The sequence below is a fragment of the Haemaphysalis longicornis genome, unplaced genomic scaffold (assembly GCF_048455015.1).
Source record: "Haemaphysalis longicornis isolate Haplotype H1 unplaced genomic scaffold, Haemaphysalis longicornis Haplotype H1 scaffold_10, whole genome shotgun sequence".
NCBI lineage: Eukaryota > Metazoa > Arthropoda > Arachnida > Ixodida > Ixodidae > Haemaphysalis > Haemaphysalis longicornis.
The window spans coordinates 49,486,945-49,509,452 of NW_027526204.1; the positions used below are offsets into that span (position 1 = coordinate 49,486,945).

At 46.3% G+C, this 22,508-nt stretch overlaps 1 long non-coding RNA gene across 1 annotated transcript; it reads left to right on the forward strand.

The window, feature by feature from the left end:
* The first annotated feature begins 20,308 nt into the window (after window positions 1-20,308).
* Window positions 20,309-20,845, forward strand: LOC144158505 (uncharacterized). The gene is made up of 3 exons (XR_013320098.1): window positions 20,309-20,476; window positions 20,578-20,656; window positions 20,765-20,845. It is a non-coding gene; the product is annotated as an uncharacterized LOC144158505 (long non-coding RNA).
* Window positions 20,846-22,508: the final 1,663 nt, after the last annotated feature.

Consider the following 22,508-nt stretch of genomic DNA (forward strand, 5'->3'; position numbering starts at 1 on the left):
GAACGTGACGCATGTAAGTAAAAGAGGTGCACGTCAACCTCGCGGAAGTCTGATTCTACAGAAGCTGCGGCATGTGCCAGCTTGCTTGATGAAGTAACTTGCTGCATACGACGAAGAAACGAAAGTTAAAAAATTCCCCCGCATTTCCCCGAGGGGGAGAATGTGAACGTGCGAATGCATGGTTGTCGGCCCGCTTGCGGCGCTTGCGCTCGGCCCCCGCAGCCCACCGCCTCGCCGCCTTCTCTTCCATCTCTTCCATCGGGTTTGTAGAATCACATGTACACCACGCAGTTATCAAGCCGCTATAACGCCGCTGAGTCGCCAACGCACGCCGCTGACGACGTAGTTTGAATGCGTTAAAGATATAAGGCGCGTTACTGACACCAATATCAGCGTCGCGTCCGTGGCTTATTCGGTAGAGCGTCGGGCTGCGGCCCGCAAAGTTCTCGGATCGAAACCTGGCGCCGGATGCTGTTTCTTTTATAAATATAGAGGAGCACTGCGGACGCCGCCGCCGCCGCCGCCGCCGGCGGTGGATGGTTTGGGGTCGCTTATAAAGTGCATTCGCACTTAAAAGAGACACAAACATGATGTACTAGTAAAAAAGGCCGTCGAGGTAGTTAGCGCCGAGAGACGGCAAAACGAAAGCAAAGAAAGAGATGCCAATACAGTGTAGCAGTTCAGCACTCATAAAGAAGTACCACCAGGCTTTCGCCTACAATGCATGTGTCGCGACTTCAGTGCCCCGAAAAATATTTCGGATATGCAGCAAGGAGAAAATCACAAACATGTAGATGTAAATTTTCTGTGTTCAAGTTTATTAAGTGTGGAATTGAAAAAAATTTCTCCTGGGAAGTTTCTTTTCCGTTAAAAAATGCATAAAAATATAAACTAACCCGGCGTATTTCAAACCGAAACTGAAAGTGACAGATTTGTTTATCAAGAAAGAATGCTATGATACGTGACTCTTTTCTGGGTATTTACCAACTCTATCACGTACAAAAATGTCGCATTGCTCATGTTGTCTTTGCAATATAGCATTAATCATTTAAAATCATCAAATTATCCATAGGTTCTAGATTAAGTGTCCTGCCACGCGCGTGGCACGAGCCACGCCCACCCCCCGCAATGGCTGCTGCCACGCAGAAGTGACGTCAAGGTAAAGTAATCACGTGATTTCCTGTGACGTCACAAAACAAACGTCATATTTACGTCATTTGATTATGCTGCTTTTGTGTGTTAACGACGATGGCAGCCGGGTGTTCACGTCTTGTGTCCCGATGTTCTCCGCCCGTGGATCGAATGGCAGGCCTGACGCATCGTTACGTCCTTATCTCCCCGTACAGCGGCTGCCTCGAGGCGCTTTTTTCTTCTTGGGAGGTGTGCTTGTAATTATTTAGATTGGGTATTTTTTCTGAACTTGCTGTTGCACGTCTTGGTAAGCCTAACGCATTGTTTTCTGCACGCTGCTTCGCCCTGCTTTTTACATGCTCCTAGAACTGTAGTGTTGTCGTTAGCGACGTAGTGTCAGCGTGTGCACGAATCGAGTATCGTCAGGTAGCGCACGGCATCATCGAACGCAATCCGACCTCGCATGTAGCTTCTGCAATTTTTCCCCCGGGGCAGTAGTACTGTCGCCTAGAAATGTATCCTGACTATTCCGCAGAAACGATCTGTGCACGCGGCGCTGCAGAATCCGTGCAGGAAGCGCAGCTTCACTTCCGTGGGTGGAGCCCAACTGCCCGTCCGAAGATACATATACTCAAGATACCACTGAAACCATTCGCTGACTGGCTGGCTTCCTGTGCAAGAAGGCTCAAGCTCCAACTGTGCAAGCATGGCAGAAGTGCAGCCGATAAGATTGCCGTGTGAGCCATGTTTGGAACTTCTGCTAATAGTTCTTTAAAAGTCTGGTGTGCATAAGGTTAACAAGTAACAGTTCAGTTATAGTTCATCTATGCTCAGATTTGTTGCTTAGAGTACCATTGTGCTTTCAAATTGGGAAGTCTTAATGAAATGATAGGCAAGGCTTAAAATTACTGCTTGGCTTTTATTTCCCTTTCCTTCGCTCCAGTACCTTTCGCCTCCTCTAACCTGGTTAGGCAACAAAACTTCCTCCTGCATCTGCTTTGAGTATGTATTTTGATAGGCTCGTTCCTTCTTTACTCTTGTGTTTGGCTTGGTTGGAATTGAACATAACCAGCCACAATACTTTCATTCACTCTCAGCAGGATGGGCTAATGATGATGAGAGCTTATCTCGGAGGCTTGCAGTCTATGCACAAATTCCAAGTGGCTGTGACATCTCTATGCCCATCCCAAGCACTCTGCGGAGTTCAACTTGACACTAATGCTTCTATTCTCAACTGGTGAAGCGGGCTTAAGCGTCTACTGTCCAAGCCTTTCGGGTAGTGAACAGGAAGAGTTTCCAATTGTGAGGGGATGTTTCACATTCTATTGCTTTTTAACTCCACACTGTGTAAACTGTTTTGGAAAATTTCTCAAGTGAATTTACTTAGTGGTACGGGGAATTATAAAATGTCCCACATTTCGTTCACAATGATGCAAGTCTCGTCAGAAGCCAGCTGCTAGAAAACACATTCACGGGTTGTGTGTTGTGTGCCCATTAGCTGTTTCTTTTTCTTCCACAAAACGGGCACTTAAACAATCCTTTAAGCCAACAGGCTTAAAAAATAGTTTATCAAGTACAACTTTGGGGTAATGGTTGGTGTCGAGCGTGATATTGCCCACTCCCGAGAGTACTTCTTAATACCTTGTACAAGAACTGGAGCCAATGCCACGTGCGTGGATGTGAATGTCTGTCGGTGTTTGTGAAAGTTGCAGTACAGCTGGAAGGTGTATGGATCATGGGTGGCTTTAACAATAAAATGACTGCTGAACGTACTTTTACTCAGGTATCAATGAGCAGCATGTGAGCATTGATAAGTGCTTCACTGTTGACATTTTTGTTACACAAAAGCAGGCCATGTTAAGGCCCCCTGGCAAATATTCATGAAAAACACTGGACCAAAAAGCTGCCAACACATGGAAACCATGTTGATCACGGCACCTTTCCTAGTACTTCAGTACCGTTTATCAGCGCTGTGTTTTTCCCCCAACTAGTAAAATATCCCAGTGTTGCACCTTAAGCCAGAAATCAAACACTTACTTGTCAATGACAAGTGATCTGCCAAACTTCCGTGTCTATGCAAAAAGTGAGTAGCTCTACTTTCTGTGCACCGTTTGTGCTGTGAAGCTCCGTTTCTAAACAAAATGCAAGGGTTCTTCTGCAAGATGCACAGCATTAAAAATTCAACAAAAAAGGAATAAGCAAGCGATACTACACTAGAGTCCTGCGGGAAAGCCAAACCAGCAAGTGATCTTTTTCTACAAAGCGCTGCAGACGAGCCAAGAAAAAGATTCCTTTTTGCGGACACCAAAGCTACGCTGGAGAGCCAAAATGTGTGGTGTCTGTTACTGCAGATTTGCTGCAAGACGGGCATGTTCACGCAAAGATTTGTGAACCAGGCTGGCAGGGTAAGAAAATCATTGAATGAGGTTACAACAAAATGTGTTATGAAAAATGACATAATACTGTTTGTTATAAATAGCAATTAAAGGTATAAAATGGTTTTGACACTAGTTAAGTGGCCTGTTTTGAAATCATTAGCAAAACCTAAAGAGCAACATTTTATACAGTTGCAATTGTGAACTAGCAAAGCGTGGTTGGGGCCTGAATTCAGCAGGCATGCTCCAGCTGAGAATGTATAATTGCAGAGCAAAACAATTATAAAGGCCTAGGGAAAAGGTGAGCTTAGTTGAGTTACCACCAAGGTATTTGGTAGAGAGAATAGTTACAAAAAAAAATTCCCTCGCATTTCCCCGAGGGGGAGAATGTGAAAGTGCGAATGCACGGTTGTCGGCCCGCTTGCGGCGCTTGCGCTCGGCCCCCGCAGCCCACCGCCTCGCCGCCTTCTCTTCCATCTCTTCCATCGGGTTTGTAGTATCACGTGTACACCACGCAGTTATCAAGCCGCTATTCGCCGCGAGCTCGACATGTAGGTGGCGACAGCGTCGCGCTGCTAGTGTGGATGCTCCGCTGAGCGGCCCGTAAGAATGCACACTGTGGGCGCGCTTCGTGCCTTTTTCTCGCCGTATGTGCGCACGGCAGGAGCAAACAAGAGTGGTATGCTGTAGTTGGGTTACTCAGCGTTCAATGTATAGCATGGAAGCGGCAGTCAGTTTTCATTATTACGCCAAAAAACGCGACGACTCATCGGGAATCTCAGAATGGCCGTAATTGTGACAATGAACTTGTAAGCTGTGGCTCGTAGCAAGCTCGATCTTTCCAGACTATGGCTTTGAGCCTTCAATAAAAGCATAAATAGAAACAAATCAGGAAGCCTCGATCTCTGAAATTCAGTTTACAACGGCAATCTCAATCGCTTTCACTGGTAGCATGACGCATTCTTGCATTTGTGGGATGCTCTGAAATGGTAACACTACTTAACTGCCCCGAAATTCCTTTTAAGAGCTTACGATATTTTTTGTGTGTTCAAAAGGCAACATAAAATTACTGAATTGTTATCAGCGCAGAGATATAAATGTAACCGCTCTAACGGGTCTTTTAAATGAAATTTTAGCGACTATGAACGAAGGTTTGATGAATAACGGTTTCGGATCACTTATTTACGGCTTTCGTCGCAAGTGAACTTGCGAATTGAATGGTCAACGCACGCAGTACAAGCAACATCTCATGTTTAGCCGCCAGGCTTCAACCGGCGGCCACGACGTACCGCTGACCACAGGACTCAATAAAAGTGTTTCTCTCTCTCTCTCTCATGTTTAGCTAGGTTTTCGCAAAGTGACAAGCAGGCTTACAGTGTGCAAACCAAGCTTCTGGGACCTCACAGTGAGCACAAATTTTCTGTGACGGCTACTCTGTTGACGATTTGCGCTCCTTTTAAAATCTAACAGGTGCCTGCAACAGCGAGATGTGTTTGCATTCTTGCGTATAAGGTCGCTTACGAACCCTCAAGACGGCAATAAATGAAGTTGCGCTGTTGCAGATGTAAAACATTTCCTTTTTATTTCTCTTTGCAAATCAGCGTAGCGGGTTCCCGGGAACTACTGTGTTTTGTAAACTGAATATCGCCTTTGTCTTGGCATTTAATTCTTGAGGATTGGTTAAAAAATGAAATTCTGCGCATTTCATTTTTTTCGGGAAGGGGGAGGGGGGGGGGGTCCTGCCATCGTTGCAAGAGCAGCGAGAAGAGAACGCATGTAACGCGCGCGAAAAGCCAAACTATGGTTATCAGTATTATTTACAATCGAAACTACACTAGGCGTCGTGTTCTGTAGCGGTGAAAAAGCAGTACACGTATTTTCCAAAATGATTAACCCCCTTTCGTCCGAGATTGTGCAGGAATTGTGGGACGCCTTTTTCAAAATTGTATTGAAAGCAAGCACTGTGGGAAAAAAAAAAAAAAAAAAAACCAGCGAGTCATGGCACACACCCCACACACATGTGGGCATTATATATTACGCGTTTTCTCCTCTTTCTTTAATCTTAGGTCCACCTTAAGAGGTTAAGACGTGACCAAATTAGGCATTTGGTTATGCTGAGTGAGACACGTTTCTGGACAAGGTGATTCATGTCGGATTTGAAAATGATATATATGAAAATGACACACAAAATGCCACATGACTGACGCAAACTCACAACTGCTTAATTTTACCGAAACATTCCCCCTAAATACTCTTGCGCATCCATAGAAACGTATTTTAAATAATACGTAAAATTAGCAACTCGATACAGTTGAATAAATGTTTATTCCTCCTCCTGAGTATAACCAACGACTGTCCAAAAATGGTATTTATTTTAGAAAAGGTACGGGAAGGACACGATCACACAGACGCTTGCGGGTGTAAAATACGTGTCCGGTAATGTATGGGCGATAGCGCAGGGGTCGTGTGCAGTGTAAATGTTTTAAATGCATAGCATTTTAGTAACTCACAATGTCACGCGGCGTTCGGCCTAGTCCGCAGCCAGGCCACTACACTATAAAAGAAACAACAGTTTCCGGCGCCCGGATTCGAACCCATGACGCCGCGGGCGGAACGGCAAGTGCCGGGCGCACTACCGATTGAGCCACGCAACCAACACGGATTTCGATGCACCGATAGCGCCTTATATCCTTCACTCATTTATGGTTTGTTTCGAAAGCGCCATAAGTTGTCACGCGCCTCCGCAAGATGGCGACACAGGTTCCGCGATCGAGACTATGATCGAGAGACCCGCCATAAGTTGTCACGCGCCTCCGCAAGATGGCGACACAGGTCCCGCGATCGAGACTATGATCGAGAGACCAGCAGCGCTGGTCGCGTCTCGTGCTGCCGGGACGCCCCGCTGTAGCCCACCGCAAATTTGATGACGTGCAGCGTGTAACAAGAAAACCAACAACCAATACGTAATCCATACGACTTGCCGGCGCACCCCCTCGGAAATGCTGTGCATTTGATCGTGCCCCTCGCGAGGGGGATGTAATTTTTTAATGAAACCCGCCATCGCATCACTAACTCCTTTCTCATGTAGGCCACCATGGTCGGGACTTGGGGACAATTTCGTGCAGCGGTAACAAGCTATCACTCGAGCTACCTGCGCCGGCCTGGGCCACTTCGCGGCCGTGGCCGCCGCCTGCACAGCGACCGTGCGGCTAGCTCAGTGGGCTTTTCGTGCCTCGGGCGCGTTTTCGCATCCAATGGTAATAAACAGTAATAGAAACAGAGTGCCTGGAATCGCTGTAGAACTTTGGTCGCGGCCAGCTGCCCGATTAGCTGACGAAATCACGGCGGCGCCTCCGCCGCCAACGATCGGGTCGTTCGTTCTCGAGAGCAGAAGCTCCGCCCTCCGGCCCCCCGATTGGAGCGGCGAGCCGGGCGAGCCGGCGAAAAACGCCGGCAGTGCGGAAGCGGCAAACACAAAGTCGTGACGTGTTTGGATGTTATTTATTTCTTTGTTTCTTCTTTCTATGAGGACACAGCGCAATTTTACAAGGGTGTGGAATTTGCACGCGTATGCACAGGTCTTGTCGCTTCTTACCCGTTTCGCGTACTAAACTTTTATCCTTTAAATAATCACCACGCCACCTTCAAAAAACACCCTTCGACGTTCCCGAAACGCCAGACGACTGCACTCAACAATAAGAAAAGTGCAATGTGTGGAAGCAATGTTTATAACACGTTTCACACTCAAGCGGTGACCACAGCGAAGATGTTTCGTGGAATTCAACCAGCGCATTAACCCGCAACGGCCGCTGATTATTGCGTTTCTAGAGGAAACGAGCACGCAGAGGTTACTATGTCATTACTTAATGCCAAACGAGCACACATATTGGTTGTTTTGTCGTGTGCAGCACGCGTCTTGCGCCGCACGCAACGTGAAAAAGCAGACGACGCGAGAGCGCCATCCACACTAGGAGCGGTTCGTCCCGCCGCCGCCAGGGGCCGACTGTGTTCGCGCTCGGGGCGAATAACGCCGCTGAGTCGCCAACGCACGCCGCTGACGACGTAGTTTGAATGCGTTAAAGATATAAGGCGCGTCACTAACACTGATATCACCGTCGCTTCCGTGGCTTGGTCGGTAGAGTGTCGCGCTGCGGCCGCAGAGTCCTCGGATCGAAACCTGGCGCCGGACGCTGTTTCTTTTTTAAATATAGAGGAGCACTGCGGACGCCGCCGCCGCCGGCGGTGGATGGTTTGGGTCGCTTATAAAGTGCATTCGCACTTAAAATAAAGAAGCAACATGGGAAGCTTTATTTTCCCTGATTTAAGTTTATCAGCACTGAGCTTCATGTTCTGCATGTCCCATTGAAGAATGTTACACCTGCGTGCACTCGGCACATCACATTTTACGGTATAACACAGTTTACCTCGAACATAGATAAATAAGAGAATATTGCATAAGCAGTTCATTTATACGTGAAATAGAAACAGCAGGGTTTTTAAAACGAAGCCCGTAAATGTGCTGAATGAAAGGGACCAATGATAAGTTTGTGTTGTTACTAATAACAAATTTCAACGACCTTGTCAGAAACAAACCCCTTCCATGGAGGGACTGTGTGTAATCATATGATTTTTTTTATAAAAGGTTGTATATGCCTTGTAAATGTATGTCAAAAGGTATTTTAACGCCCTAGTCGTGGCCTGTGAGTCATCGGCGCTTTTTTCTGGTGTTTAGATTATCAAGGGCTGTTCTACGGGATCCACCTTCTCTTTTCACTTTGGTCACCATCTTTCTTAGTCACTGCATTCATGTGCTTGGTCACGGAGCTAGCAAGCGAGGACGACAGTCGGCACCAACTATCAGCCGAGTTCCTTCAGGCTGGGACAATTGCTGGAGAGGCTAAACAATGTTTTTAAAATCCCTAACTGAGAGCTTTCACTTTTTGTTTTGTTAAAAAACATTTAGGCAAACCTGCAAGAACTGTCCGAAATAACAAAAATGACTATTGCGCCCGTTAAATAGTTAATCTACGCACAGTGAACGATGGCATAAAATCTATGAATGCGAACCTACCCTTTGAACCTGCTTAATATTTAGCAGACTCACTCCATTCATTAGCTGTTTTATGGCACTGTGTGGGTGGCCTACTGGTTTCCACTTATGGAGCCTGTGGGCCGCGCTAGTTTCCCGTCCTCCTGTCAATTGTTTTTGGAGACTAGCACTACCCTGCAGTGTACGAGCCATGGATTCCTTGGGTTGGCCATGGGAAATTCTAGTGAATCGTTACAAGCCACCAAAGAAAGTGAGCATTTGTTTATCGACCACTGTTTCGTGGCCACAAAAAGTTTCGTTCATTAAAAAGACTAACAAATGACATCAATTTTATTGCAAACTTCAAACAAATAATTGGTATTACAGAAAACGTGTAAAGCAGCCGGAGCTCCATAGTCACTTTCCAGCTATTTGTCCATGCCATCACAGAATTTTGTTTGTGCGACTAACAGATATCGACCTACTCCACTGCAAAGAAAAATAGCTGGCGATTACAGTGGGACCTAGAGTTCCGTTTGATTATATCACTTGAGTATTTACGTATAGTTAACATTGATTGATTGATTGTAGGGTATAACGCGCCGACGCAACGCAGGCGATGAGGCACGCCGCAGTGGAGGGCTCCGGATTAATTTTGACCACCTGGGGATCGTTATCGTGCGCCGAAATCTCGTACACACGGGCGTTTTTGCTTTTTGCCTCCATCAGAAAAGCGGCCGCCGCGGCCGGGATACGTACAGTTAACATACTGATGACTGTGTTTATAGTGCATGCACATATAACATCAATGTAGTTTGAAATTGGGATCTTTTTCACCATTTATTTTTGTTAAATTCGCCCCATGGCAGCCTTGACGTTTGCCTACCAATTACATTTGCAGCATGCTCGCTGCTTATACCTGTTTACACAAACAATCCGTAGATGCTTTCACGTTCCAGACACATCTTAAGATTCTCTTTGACATTGCTTATTGAGCCTGTGCAAAACCCATAGGTTTTCATATGCTGGAGGGCATGTATGCGTATTAGACATGATGCCCGGCCAAGTGTACACCCTTCCTGACCAATCATAGGGTCAGAGAAGACTCTGACCCTATAGTCTGGGTGTCCTGTATTAACTTCCTTTGCATGAGGGACTCAGTCAAGTCTGGCCAACATAGCGTATACCACAGTGCAGTGAGACATGAAAGTTATACCAGTGCAGTAGCTAAGAGATGAAGCACCTAGCTAGTCTCCTTTTGAAGGCCGCAGGTCCTAAACTGTCGTAGAATCATGTATTCTACTACGAAATCTTTGGTTCATACTAGGAAATCTTTTTAAGCGCTGAATATCACGCAATTAAGATGCTTGTGGCGCATGCTCACAAGACTTTTCTGCTCCTAAAACGTATCGTGGGTGTAAAACAAATTTTAAGCTACAATTTCGTCCACTAGAAAATAAGAACTTCCCGATTTTCGGAAGTTTTCCTTGCTAATATTTCAGAAGAGGAGATCTACTGTAGTGGTACGTACGCGGAATATGTGTGGGGACACCAAAGATTACCTTTCCTATTCTTGGCGCAATTGTCTGTAATTGTACATGCGCACATGTGCCTAGTAAAAAGCAGTTGCCGCCACTACCCTTCGTCCTCGGCACTGAACATTCCGATGATCTTTTGGCGCTGCTAAGTTGTCTTCATTTCGAGAACACACACCGCAATTTCAGGTCGCCCATTTAAGCATTCTGAACTTGCCGTGGTGCAAACTGTTGATAGTAGATGCCGCCGCGCCGACATACGTCGGAAGGTTCACAGAATTACGCTCAGACGGTGTATTTTCTTGTGTGGATCGTAGCTTGTTCGAACAAATTAAGGCCAGTCGGCTGTGCGATGTCGTCTCACGTACGCTGAAACTACGCAGGTACCATAGGCGTACACCAAGCATAACCAAGCGGTCACAGGTCAACATTACTCGAGAGCGGCTATTTTGCTGCGGTCTGGAAAGGCTGGCTGGGTCCCCACGCAATACATAATCACAAGCAACTTTCTCACGTTTTCAGATAGTGCTTCTAACAATATGAACTCCGGTTTATCTACGTTGTCGGCTCGAGAAAATCGGAGCTTCGTCACGCTTTCGGATACGCGACTCCATGTACGCGATACGGCAGCTGGCAGCAGCAGCAGCATCGCCGGCTGCTCCCACAAGAACAAAAATTGTTTGTTTAGAAAAGTTTTAGCAGTTCAATGGTGCGTTATTTTGTACTGCAAATAAAAAAATGTGTATTTCGGACTACACTACACAAAATAATGACAATTATTAATGTTATGACGTCTTCATGACGTCATTATGACTCATGATTGGGCTTGCGCAAAACAAACGGGGACGAGGAAGGAACGACAAGGACGAGTGCACTCTAACAACTCGTTTAATTTCTTGGAAGAAAGACATATATACCCCACAGACCTGCGTACAACATCTCAGTAAAAGCTTTACAGCGCACACACATCACATAAGTAGATCACCGTCTACAAAAAAGGCGACAGCAGTCTTGTTAAATAAGGAATTGACGCTGCTGTCGCCTTTTTCAATGGAGCCAGACGTTGGTCACCCACTCAACTGCATACCAGCCCTGAAAGACATTTTTTTAACCAAAGAACAATACGAACAATTGAAAAACATTGAAATTTTACGCCACACGACGACAGCGGTGACGTGATACAGAATTACCCGGCCTCTTGGGTTCAAGAGCCCCAGAGTGCTTAATTACGCACATCCCCACAGTGCGTTTAATTTACTAAGCCCATCTCCCCTTTAGGTTTAATTTACTGCAACGCACCTGCAGCTCAGTATGCAAAGTACTGACTGCGCTACTGAGCACAAACTTGCGGTTGGTGACTACGCAGGGTAACGTAGGAGATGCAAAAGCATCAGTGTGTCTGCATTTGAGCACACGTTATAGATCATTGGGCGTCATCAATTAATCTATAGCCCTCCAACCATGCATGGCTGTCCGCAAAATACTCGCTGTATATTTTGTTCCGAAATTCCTGTTTTAACGCATCTTTATTATTTTCGTGATGGGTATCGGGATAATAGATACCGCTGTCGGATGGACAACTATACTTGAAACAAAGGAGCGAACGCCGATGCTGCTTGAATGCAATTATTTATTCTCAAAGCGGTGCCTTCACGTACGGCACATTTTGGCTCGATTGGACCTTCAGACTCGGTGTATCTTTCATCTCGTTGGACATTCAGGCTCGACTGGACCTATCGTCTCGTTGGACCTTTCGTCTCGTTGGACATTCAGGCTCTCTGATCACGTGAAGAATTGGACCTTCCGACTCGTTGGACTTTTCGCCTGGTTGGAAATTCAGGCCACAAGCGCACCCACTGCAGGTTCACGACGTTCAGCACGCGTTGAAGCGAGACTGGTGTGCAGTATAAGAGTTACGGATGCATTAAAGGGACACTGAAGTGAATTTGTCAAGCTCCCGTTTTTGCTTGCACTGCGTAGACTGGCTCAAATTAGCACACTTTTCATCGTTTATCCGGTTGACAAATCGGTAATTATTTTACAAAGCGCGAAAGAAAAACTACCATGCGCGGTTTGCGGCGGCCGCACCAACTAAGGCTGTGACGTTGGGAGGAGGGGCGCCGTGATTGGACGATGCCCAAGGTTAGCAATCACACAAGTCTCGGTTTCGGTTCTGTAAAACATAACCAATGGCTTTGTTGGATGGGCATTCTCAATATCTCAGTAATCATCGTACCGCGCTTCTGCCATGTTGTCGGCTGTAAAATGCACAAGATAAGCCTCCCAGGACGGCTTGTAGTCGTAGCATTCACTAGCCGAGACCTACGCAGTGCATGAACGCCCTCCGCGTACCCGCAGACGTTCAAATGTCATGCGCTTTTCCCCCATATTTGGAGCTTGCCTCCCTCATGCCTGTATCGTAAAAAGTGTGTTCGCACCAGGCCAAGGGTCTGTTCATTCTGGCCTGTGCCCACTGCCTGCAAGCAGTCGGTGCTTATGGCAACCATAACTCGGCAAAGTTGCCGCGGCTCACTCAAACTCACTCACAATTTTTTTTTTCGAATCACCACTCACTCAAACTCAGACTCAATGCTGAGCAGCACATCTGCGCTCACTCAAACTCAAACTCACATTGAGCTCAAAACTCAGAACTCACTCGGACTCAAAACTCAAAATGTACTCAAACTCAAAATGTACTCAAACTCAATTTGGACTCAAAACTCAAAATGTACTCAAAACTCAAAATGTACTCAAACTCAAAGTGTATTCAAACTCAAAATGGACTCAAAACTCAAAATGAACTCAAAACTCAAAATGTACTCAAACTCAAAGTGAACTCAAACTCAAAATGGACTCAAAACTCAAAATGTACTCAAACTCAAAATGAACTCAAAACTCAAAATGGACTCAAAACTCAAAATGTACTCAAACTCAAAGTGTATTCAAACTCAAAATGGACTCAAAACTCAAAGTGTATTCAAACTCAAAATGTACTCAACCTCAAAATGGACTCAAAACTCAAAATGTACTCAAAACTCAAAATGAACTCAGAACTCAAAATGGGCTGAGAACTCAAAATGAATTCAGAACTCACATGGCCTCACCGAGATTGAGACAGTCAGAGAGTGAGAGTGAGAGTTTGAGAGTGTGAGATTGAGAGTGTGAGTGTGAGATTGAGAGTGTGAGTGTGAGTGTGAGTGTGAGATTGAGAGTGTGAGTGTGAGTGTGAGAGTGAGAGACGAGAGTGTGAGTGACAGTGATAGTGTGAGAGTGAGAGTGTGAGTGTGAGTGAGAGTGTGAGTGAGAGTGAGAGTGTGAGTGTGACTGAGTGAGAGTGAGAGTGTGAGTGAGAGTGAGAGTGTGAGTGTGAGTGAGAGTGAGAGTGAGAGTGTGAGTGTGAGTGTGAGTGAGAGTGAGAGTGAGAGTGTGAGTGAGAGTGAGAGTGAGAGTGAGAGTGTGACTGAGTGAGAGTGAGAGTTAGAGTGTGAGTGTGAGTGTGAGTGAGAGTGAGAGTGAGAGTGTGAGTGTGAGTGTGAGTGTGAGTGAGAGTGAGAGTGTGACTGTGAGTGAGAGTGAGAGTGAGAGTGAGAGTGTGAGTGTGAGTGTGAGTGTGAGTGTGAGAGTGTGTGAGAGTGTGTGAGAGAGTGTGTGTGTGTGTGTGTGTGTGTGTGTGTGTGTGTGTGTGAGTGTGTGAGTGTGAGTGTGAGTGTGAGTGTGTGAGTGTGTGTACCTTTTGCTATATACCTTTTGCTATATCCTCATAATTATAACCAGAAAGCATTTTTATATTTGTCCCACGTGATCCCCCTCGACGAGACCTTTAATTTGATACCCCACACACCTTAGGAGGGTCATACAAAATTCATACCAGTCAAACTAACGATGCCTCTCATGACTGTAACCAGGACGCATTATTTAGGTGTCCGACACGATTCCCCTAACTGGAACCTTCAATTTGACGCCCCACATGCTTCAGCGGCCTCACCTTGAATTTAACCCCATCTATGACTCATAATGACCATCTCATGATTCGAACTACGAAGCCTTTTTTTATTTGTACCACGTGATTCCCCTCGTCAAGACCGTAAATTTGATCCCCAACACGCCCTAGCAGGGTTACTTCGAATTTTACCCCAATATAAGACTCGCCATGACAATCTAATGGTTATAACCAGGAAGCATTTTTGTATTTCTCCCACGTGATTCGGCTAATCAAGACTATTGATTTGATACCCATCACATCCTAGCGGAATCAATTTGAATGTTAAACCAATCAATGACTAACCATGACTATCTCATGATATAGCCCTACCACATTTTTGTCCCACGTGATTTTCCTTATCGGAACCTTCAATTTGATGCCCCGGACATCCAGTGGCATCATTGTGAATTTTAACCTAATTTATGACCCATTTTGACTATGTCATGATAATAATCAGGAAGCACGTGATTACCCTCATCGAGACCTTCAATTTGATACGCCCTAGCGTCATGAACCTGAATTTTAACCGAATCTTTGACTTACCATGACTACGTCATGATATATCCATATCTCATGTTCGTCCCGAATGATTGCCCACATCGAGACCTTGAATTTGATTCCCCACATGCCCTCGCAGCGTCATTTTGAATTTTAACCCAATCTATGACTCATTATGACTGCCTGATGACTACAATCAGGAAGCATTTTTTTAGTTACCCCGCGTGATTCCGTTAATCCGGACCTTTCATTTGATACCTTACACGCCTTAGCCTCATAAGTTTCATTTTTCACCCAATCTAATGTGGTCATTATTCTGTCTTAAGGGGCGCTGCCCAGTCAATTCAGCTAATTCATTTGAAACAGTAGAAAGGACAGCCCCCGCCCCCATTTTCCCCCGGCTCTCACCTCTTCCTTTGCGACCCCTACTATATCAAGCCATTAACAGTAGCAGGCGAACAACCAGCACGCCAGCGCCGCCGTGTGCTTTCCCACCACCCTTTCCCACGCTCTTAGTGGATCCGTCAGCAGGAAAAGTTAAGACAACCCTTTTTTATGACCTCACCAGTCAATTATCACTCACGCGCCCAGCCGCGAAAATTAGGTATACAGCAAGTGCTTATGGCCATGAAAATTCAACAAGAAACTAAAAAAAATCAGACACCACCTCCCTCCCAACCGATCATGCAGATCGCGATTGGTGCCATACCCGCAGGTAACCTGAATTCCGAGCCCACAGTGACGCATGAAACTTAACAGCCAACCATAGCTGCCTGCTAGGCTACTCATATGTACTCAAACTCCAAATGGAGTTAAAACTCCTATGCACTCAGAACTCAAAATGTATTCAAAACTCAATATGTAATCAAACTCAAAATGTACTCAAACTCAAAATGTACTCAGAACTCAAAATGGACTCAAACTCAAAATGTACTCAGAACTCAAAATAAAACTCAAACTCAAAATGGACTCAAACTCAAAATGTACTCAGAACTCAAAATGGGCTCAAACTCAAATTGTACTCAGAACTCAAAATGGACTCAAACTCAAAATGGACTCAAACTCAAAATGTACTCAGAACTCAAAATGGACTCAAACTCAAAGTGTACTCAGAACTCAAAATGGACTCAAACTCAAAATGTACTCAGAACTCAAAATGGACTCAAACTCAAAATGCACTCAGAACTCAAAATGGACTCAAACTCAAATTGTACTCAGAACTCAAAATGGACTCAAACTCAAAATGTACTCAGAACTCAAAATGAACTCAAACTCAAAATGTACTCAGAACTCAAAATGGACTCAAACTCAAAATGTACTCAGAACTCAAAATGGACTCAAACTCAATCGAACTCAAACTCAGTCGTGATCACTCGGCTCAAACTCACTCAAGCTCAAACTCACCATGCCACACTAGCCTCGCGCTCACTCAAACTCAAACTCACGCGTGAGTTTGAGTCCAAATGAGTCTGAGTGAGTGGACTCATGAGTGAGTTCGCCGACCTCTGATGGCAACAGCACGCCAACGAGAACTCGCTAGCGCGCCAGTGCCAGCCTGCGCGCGTTTTGTGAACTAGTTCGTGTAGCCATGAACGTTGCGGCCCAAAAAAAGGTTAACTCAATACAGAAAACATCGGCGGAAAACAAAAAAGTTAACTTACAAAAAAAAAGCACGTACCCGCGGGGATTCGAACTCGTGACTCGCAAAACATTTGCGGTGAAATTCTAGCGCCCCAGAAAGCTAGGCCACGGAACGGGACGCGAATGCTTTGCTAATATAGGGTATATAATGTACAACCGGTTTACATTTTTATTTAGTTATTTAGTTTTGGCATTTCAAGCCGCTTAGGTGACTATTTGTTGTACTGCGATCGTGCAGTAAGCGTCGCCCGAGTTTCCGCAATAGCTCACGTCTAGCAACTGCATTTCGTAGACGGAAAAGCGTTCGCAGATGCGTAGTCGTGCTGCTGACCGCTGTGCTTGTTCGCCCAGCGCAAAAAAGAGCTTCCCGCGCCCTAGTTTTACGCTGTGCGGTAAAAATATCAGTTGATTTTATTTGTTTAGTACCTATATTGACTTCGCTGACTCTTCTCCCGCCTTCAAGAGGCCTTCCCAGCTGAAAAAAACCATTGGCCGACCAATTGGTCCAATTTGCCACCCAATGGGTCCAAATGGAATCCCAATGGGTCCAAATGGAAACCCATTTGGCCCTATTGGAGCGATCCGAATTGGGCCCATTGGGCCCATTGGCTCGATTAGGATGGCCAGTTGGACCAATTGGACCCATTGGCTCCAACTATAAAGTTAATACTACTGACTGCTCCAACATGATGACCCAATCGGGGAGCCATTTTGGATAGCATTTGGATAGTATTCAATTACGACATCAATTGGCTGAAATTTAATTCTCTCTCTCACTCTTAATGGACCCTATGCGAAATTGCCTGGTGATCTAGCAACACTGATGTAAACAAGACCGTCCGCCATATTGGTACGGGCGACAATCGCGAAGTCTCGCATTGTTTACTGTGGAAAAGTAGGTGACGGTAACGCGGTATGGCTCAAACTGGACTGCGTTTTTCGGGTCCCGACCACGGATTGTGGACGAAGGACTCGTCTGCGCTGCCGACTGTGTCTGAGGACTCACACCACTCATGGTGCCGCGCTGAAGACCCAACCGAGCCCAGCGCAGCAGGCATGCCGCCTAGCCACCGAGCCGCATTGCTCGCCTTCATCGGTGCGGACAAACACGTGCGACTCGCAGTAAGTAAATCTTTGTTTTTTACTTGACGCGAGTTAACCGGTATGAGCATTTGTACAGCACTTTGTTCACCGTTGTTTACCATGTAAATGCGTAGCGGGGACCCTGTTGCAGTAACCCTGAAAGAGGAAAGCGACAATCGCCAGACCGTACCGCTAGTGGGTGGATTAGGTATTTTCAAATGCTGTACATCGAATTTACGGGACGATTTTTGGCGAAGATGTTTACGGAAAGGTTGCGGCCGTTTTCCGTGACGGTCGTCCGCCCGTGCGTTTGCCGCAAAGCATTCGTGCTTTGCGGCGAAGTCAACTACAAAAGTGCACATGCGCCTTGAATTTTCGTTTTTGTGTGTGTTTTCATTATTTATTGCGCATGTCCTGCCGCAAAAATCTGTTTGTGCGTCTGGCTTGTCCTTTTTTGGCAGTGGGGTGGTTGTGGTAGCTTCTAAAGCGCATGTTTTGAGTGTGCCCGAACAGATAATACCGTAAAACCTCGTTAGCTCGAACTCACTGAACTAAAAATTTTTTTTTTAAATTCGATGGGTCATCGGTATAGCCAGAATGTTTACCTGTTTATCTGGAAAGGTTTTGGAAGTGAGTTCCAGATAATCATAATATTGCTTGCTTAAGTTATGACGAACACGAATATGCGGGTACTGGTATCATTACCCACGGTGAGGTTCTCTTGAAAGTACATTAACAAATCATGCAGCGATACTTGCACGCTCGAACTTGAAAAACAATTTTGACATCATTGCTGTTTGAGGCGTAGATTATTGCCCTTGCAACAGTGTTAAGCAAGACACCAAATCTGGTCATTTTGAGTCGAGATGTTCCTTGCGGCCACTGCTTTCTGCTCTGTCCCTGTAGCATAAACTGTAGCGGATTAGTCCTGTTCTTCCCTGAGTGCTATTTACTGTTACTCTCTCCGTTCTTGCAGGTTGGGCCTCATCCATGTGGTCAGCAGCTGCTTTCGCTCCCAGAGAAAAATTGACCGGCCCTATGTTGTGTGCCTCACCTCTGAGACGGACAGTGGGGCGATTGTGGAGGCAGCGTGCGAGTGCCCGGCGGGTTGCAGTGGAGCATGCAGTCACATCCTGGCAGCTGTACTCGTCCTCTTGCAAGCCCAAGGTTTTAAAGAGGCGCCACCGGAGCTTGCGTGCACAACTGCCACAACAGTGGGGACGTCTGAGACAGCAGGGCATCAAGCCAGCGAGTGTCCAAGACATTGACTGGAGAAGCCCGCAAGAAAATGGCCCCTCCCTTCCCTTGCCAATGCGTCTGTTCGGCGCACGTCGAGTGCAGGAGCAATGCGAGCAGCAATAAAGTGTCTTGCAAGCGCTCGGGAGAAAACTTGGTAGCCTTTGGAATGGGTTTTTTGCCTCAGTTTTGCTGGCCTCACCCCCCCCCCCCACACACACACACACAGTAACAGAAACGAGGACTGGCATGTCACCTGGAGGGTCACCTATGAGCTACCAGCTAGCATTCAAGCAGCATCACGCCGTGGTCATCTCGCGAGCACGCAGAGGCTGGGCAATGTCGTGTTTACTAGACCGCTGCATGCAGGGGTGCGCGAATGCTGTTCCATTTATATCCACAGTTTGCTATATTGCACGCGCTATAAATCAGCGAAGTATTTTAATTTACTAGGATTTTCACTGTGGATACAAAAAAAGCAAAACCACTCAAGCTGATGCGCGGTGGACTGATGCAACTCGGGCCGTTTTTTTTTTTTTTTTTGATGAAAACTTGAACATTTCCTCACCTACCTACATCAATGGCCACTATCATTACGCCGGAGGCATGCATGCAGTATGTGACAAACTAGAGGAGTGAGTGTGTATTTTAGTCGCAAAATATTCGACAGTAAATACATCGCGGCTGAAATGACAATGGGCAACAAGTTAACTTGACGTAAACAAACCTGTCAGCCCGGCAAATCGGGAACCAAGTGCAGAAACTCGAATTTTCCAACGTCAGATCATCATAAAACAGTGTACGCCACTTCCGCAACGACAGGCGGTTAAATGCACCGAAAAGAAACTAACAACTTACTCCGATACCGTGCGCGCCCGCCACAGAGGAAATTTTCAACCGCGCCGTGACGGCGTAGTGCGGCAAGAAAAGTTTACAGCCCTAGGTAAGATAAAGGCTCGTGTAGGGGCTAAGCGGTACCATTTAACAATGAAATGAAGCGGGCGTAGAGCCACAGGGACGAGTGAAGAAATAAAGCCTAATTTTGACAACGTGTGGTACTGTTTCCCCGCTCGAGCGCCGCTGTCAGTCATAAATAGGTGACGCACGCTCAGGCTTCATTTATAATACAAAGGCTGAACCACGGAACTCCAACGCAGCTGTATTTTTCATCCGGACAGCGACTACGAAATCCCGCGCTTAGCGAACCAATGACAAATACTCGCTCCCAGCGCAACGCGCTCAGCGTGTCACAAAGGTTGCTCGCGCCGGCGTAGTTCGCGTCAGAAAGTTCGTTCAAGAGCGTGGAACTTCACGTGCCTTTTCTCCATCTGGACCGGTATTTCCTCGTTGCGTGCACTGCGGCACGCAGCAATGCTACGGCATTGTAGTCCATCAACAAGTGCGGTCAATGCCCGCCTTCTATGTTTTGCTACTTGGTTTCGGTTTCAAACGACCGTACCAAAATGGCGGACCTAGTTACCGGAGTCGACGTGAGATGGCGGGGCGCATTTTGCATAGGGTCTATTTGAAACCTTCAGAAATGTTCAGAACTTCAACCTTTACAAATGTATATTTATGAGGCAATTAATTTTGATATTACAATCAGCAATTCAAGATAAAGTCCTTAAAAAAACATAACAAACACTAATGAAAACTTTCCGACACGAGTAGCAAAATTGTTTTGAAATAAAACCCCGATCCAATCCAATCGAATCCAATCCATAGACGGACAGTGGACAAGTTGTATTCAACGTGGTGTTGGCGGTGTAGGTTGTAGGCAGGCGTGTTGGTCGGTTGCACACGCAGTCTTCTCTGACTGCATTGGAAATTTCAGGTGGTCTGCAAGAGTGTGAGAAGAGAGAAGTGGCGACGATGATGTCGCACACCCATAGCAGTGTGTTTCAAGATGCATCTTTACGCTGAACGCCGCTAAGCCTCGCACCGAAGGAAGCGTGTCTGTGTTTATGTGAGTATACTGTTTATATGTGAGTTTTCCTTGCCATTTTCACTCCTCATAGCGTGAGTGGTGTTATCAAGAATTAATTTGTCTGCCTAAATATATTTCAGGGCTGTTCATGTTACGATTGACGGGTTCACGACATCGCCGTGCAACGCAGTTCGCCATGCACGGGACGTTGTTGAAGAGGTGAGCTCACGCCACGCAAAATTTCAGTGCCTTGTTGTTTTAATGCGCGAAACTGCGGTTTATTATAAAGTTAACCCATTGTTCGCTTTTGCCACTCACTTTGTGAAGGTCCAGCCAGCCTGCGGCGAGCGGAGCGCGGCATGGACAATGGCCTGTGAAAAATTGCTTAAACGACGAACTGTCTGCATGCTATGTATACAAACAGAGCAATAAAGATATTCATTCATTCCAAGAGTTCTTGTATTTGTGATACAGGTAACCAGCGCACTGCAGCGGCACCTCAGATGGAGTGGCTGCGGCAATGGGATGAACCAACTAAAAGTGCAACAAGTTGGCGGCCAATGGGGAGACCTATTGGCGTTCCAATGCGTCGGCCAATAGGTCGCCTAATTGGACGGCCAATGGGTCGCCCATTGGCCGGCCAATGGGTACGCCAATGGGTGCCTAAAACATTATTGGCCGACCATTTGGTCGACCAAATGGCCGACCTATTGGAACGCCAATAGGTCGGCCAATGGTTTTTTTCGGCTGGGTTATATTTTCCTACTGGCGTACCAGTCAGCGAAGCGTCGCATGTACAGCGCTTGTGTGAAGCGACCTTGACTTGGAGCTAGATACAGTGTACAAACAAACCAAGTAAAGAAAGGCACATTCTTCCATTCACAAATGTGTCCTGGCTTCGTTTCAACTAAGCGAACGAATTGCGACCAAGCAATTTTTTTTTAACCTCCTTGATTGCGACGACTCGCCGGCGGCCGGCGGACGAAACGCTGGGCCGACTGACTCTGTCGGCCGGGGAGCCGTGCAGTAGCGCAGCCGTGGCGCAGCCAATTGCCAGCTCATCCCCTCCTGACGTCACACGAAAACGCCACAGAAAATGGGCGAGCGTAAAGAGAGGAGGACAGCGTTTTCGAATTAGTTTTTCTACTAAATAAAATCGCGTAAACGCGCCTAGAGTGGTCGAAACATGGCCTGGGGACTCCGGACTACAATTTGCGCTAGTAATCCCGCAATGTTTACATATCACTTCAGTGTCCCTTTAAGGTGGCTTCATTAAAATCTAGCTATAAATAAAGCTTTCGTTTCATTATTTTCTTGAGCAACGTAAAGATATTGTGGAGTGACAAAGTAATTACGCCACCGCTAGGCTTCTCCGTCGGTTCCGCTCACATCTGGCGCGTCCGACGAGGCAGAAGTGAGCGACGGCGACAACACCGTAACCAGTTTGATACCCAATAAGTTAGGCTTGTAGCGTCGCTTTAATTTTCTCTTTATTCGGTTACTTCTTAAAAATAGAATGCATTGAAAGGTCACAAGGCTTCTCACCTACCTCCAAGTTGGCATAGATGTCTTGCAAAAAAAAATGAACGTTCGTGCGTTCCGAACCGATTTCTTAGTGCGTTGCCTTGTAGTCTGATCCCGCATGGTTAGAAAAAAAGAACTTGCGCTAATGAAACGTTGACGGCACATTTGAGTCGCAATTAATTGTTTGTTACTACAGTAGCCACAACAAAACTTCACGGAACCGCTGGCGCGTTGCTTTGTCTATTGGACTTTTTTTCATATTACCTTGCGCGACTGCAATGAGTGTGAAGTCCATTTTCGGTGAAATTCCGGACTGTTTTCTCAAGAACGAGCCAAGTAAAGCGCTAACCACATGGAGCGATTTTTCCAGCGACGCGACGAGCGACGCGACTAGGATCCGCAGTCGCCAAACCGAAGTCGCTCGCCGAGGCAACCACATGACAGCGACGGCTCGAGCGACTGAGCATGCGACTGAGGATGGCGATTTCAATGTTTCCGCACTGCGCATAGTAACGCGCTTGGTACGCTGGATGTTGGCAAACATTTT